General features: G+C 43.0%; 1 protein-coding gene across 4 annotated transcripts in view; it reads left to right on the top strand.

Annotated features, from left to right (window-relative positions):
- The window catches only part of LOC123512782, a 157,697-nt gene that overhangs the window by 148,590 nt on the left and 6,607 nt on the right, over positions 1-2,500 (top strand). The window lies entirely within an intron of this gene.

Here is a 2,500-nt window from a genome sequence, read left to right as displayed (position 1 = left end):
GAAATATTAAAATGGAGAGGAGATTAATTTCGGGAGATGAGTGGGAGATAGCCTTGGGAGATGAGTATAGGGAGATAAACTGCAGGAGACTACTATGTGGAGATGACTTGTGGAGATTACAAAAAGCTTTATCTCCTTACACCAATTATCTCTTTTTTATCTCTCTTTTCTTTCTTATTCTCCTTTTAATCTCCTCCACCTCACCTCCTTCCTTACCTCTCTCTCTCTCTCTCTCTCTCTCTCTCTCTCTCTCTCTCTCTCTGTCTCTCTCTCTCTCTCTCTCTCACACACACACATCTTAGAAGAGAATCGATACGTGATGACTGACTGGGAAGTTATGAGTCACACACACACACACACACACACACACACACACACACACACACACACACACACACACACACACACACACACACACACACACACACACACACACACACACACACACACAAGACTGTCATGTTTTTGTTTTCTTTTTTCTAATCTCTCCTCCTCCTCCTCCTCCTCCTCCTCCTCCTCCTCTCTCTCATACGCCCCCGCACCATCTGTCCTCCTCATCTGTCCCCCTCTCCCTCCTCTCTCTCTCTCTCTCTCTCTCTCTCTCTCTCTCTCTCTCTCTCTCTCTCTCTCTCTCTCTGTCTTTTCTTTGTTTTTTCCCCTGTCTGGCAAAAACACCTCTTTTTTCTTCTCTTTTTCCTCCATTTTCTCCTTCTCTTTCCTCCACTAATCTCCCACTCACCAGTAGTCCCTCCTTCATATTCTCTCTCTCTCTCTCTCTCTCTCTCTCTCTCTCTCTCTCTCTCTCTCTCTCTCTCTCTCTCTCTCTCTGTTCTAAAGATAGCCCGCATATATTTTCGTCTTTCTTTTCTCTTTCTTTCTCTTTCTCCTTTTCTTTATTTGTCTTTCCTCCTCCTCCTCCTCCTCCTCCTCCTCCTCCTCCTCCTCCTCCTTGCTTTTATCTTTCTTCTTTTCTTTTGTTGTCTCTTCTTTTTTCCTCTTGTTTATTCTTTGATATATATTTCTCTTTCCCCTTCTCTTCTTCTTCTTCTTCTTCTTCTTCTTCTTCTTCTTCTTCTTCTTCTTCTTCTTCTTTTTCTTCCTTGTTTCCTGTCTTTTTTTCCCTTCTCTTGCTCTCTTGTTTCTTCTTCCTTTTTCCTCTTCCTTTGTTACCTTTATATTTAGTTCTCCTCCGCCTCCTCCTCCTCCTCCTCCTCCTCCTCCTCCTCCTCCTCCTCTTCCTCCTCCTCCTCTTAAGTTATGGAATCTCGCCCAGAGTGTTGTGAAGGAGGAAATTTGATGTCCTCTGTTCTCCAGGTAATTAAGAGAAGGAGGAGGAGGAGGAGGAGGAGGAGGAGGAGGAGGAGGAGGAGAGAAGGAAGTATGGAGGGAAGGAGGGAAAGAAGGAGAGAAGAAGGGATAGACAGACGGATAAATAGACATATTAAGTGATAAGAGAGAGAGAGAGAGAGAGAGAGAGAGAGAGAGAGAGAGAGAGAGAGAGAGAGAGTCGGCATTGATAGTCCTGAAACATCCTGACTTTTGAATATATTGATGTCTTCCCTCTCCCCTCTCCCTCTTCCCCTCTCTTCCTCTCCTCCTTCCTCTCCCCTTCCTTCTGTCATGCCCTTCCTCCACACTCCATCACTTCATATCTACCCTTTCTCTCTCTCTCTCTCTCTCTCTCTCTCTCTCTCTCTCTCTCTCTCTCATCTATCTATCTATCTCTTCCCTTTCTCCTCTATTCTCTCTCTATTCCCTCTTTTCATTTTCCATCCCATCTCCTTCATTTCATTCCCATCTCTCCTTCTGTCTCCTTTCCTTCTTCTTCCGTCCCATCACCTCCCATCATTATCTTCCCTCCTCTTCTTCCCATCTTTATTCATCTTTGCTTATCATGGTCTTCAGTTTCTCATTATGTCTGTCTATCTGTCTCTCTCTCTCTCTCTCTCTCTCTCTCTCTCTCTCTCTCATTATTTTTCTCGTATTTCTTCTTTCTTTTGCTTTTTTTATTTATTTTTTTTTCTCTCTTTATCTATTTATATTCTTTCTTCTTCTTCTTCTTCTTCTTCTTCTTCTTCTTCTTCTTTCTTTCTTTCGTTCCTATCTCTATTCGCTATTCCTTATTTTCTTCTCTTATTGCTCTCTTTTACTCTGACATTTATGCCCCTCCAGTCTCCTCTCTCTCTCTCTCTCTCTCTCTCTCTCTCTCTCTCTCTCTCTGATAAAAAGAAAGGAAGGAAGGAAGAAGAAAAAGAGAATTAGGAAAAAATGTGAAAGAAAAGACGAGGATAGAATTTCAAGAGAGAGAGAGAGAGAGAGAGAGAGAGAGAGAGAGAGAGAGAGAATACAGGAGAAAGATTGCTAAGGGAGAGAGACAGAAAGATGAAGAATGTTTGAGAGAGTGAGAGAGAGAGAGAGAGAGAGAGAGAGAGAGAGAGAGAGAGAGAGAGAGAGAGATTAATGAATGAATGGAGTGAATTGTGTCATCGTACCCTGAGAG

Source organism: Portunus trituberculatus, chromosome 34 (genome assembly GCF_017591435.1).
Source record: "Portunus trituberculatus isolate SZX2019 chromosome 34, ASM1759143v1, whole genome shotgun sequence".
In the NCBI taxonomy this organism is placed as follows: Eukaryota; Metazoa; Arthropoda; class Malacostraca; order Decapoda; family Portunidae; genus Portunus; species Portunus trituberculatus.
Note: the sequence above shows the minus strand (reverse complement) of the source record. Positions and strands in the feature narration are given on the sequence as shown.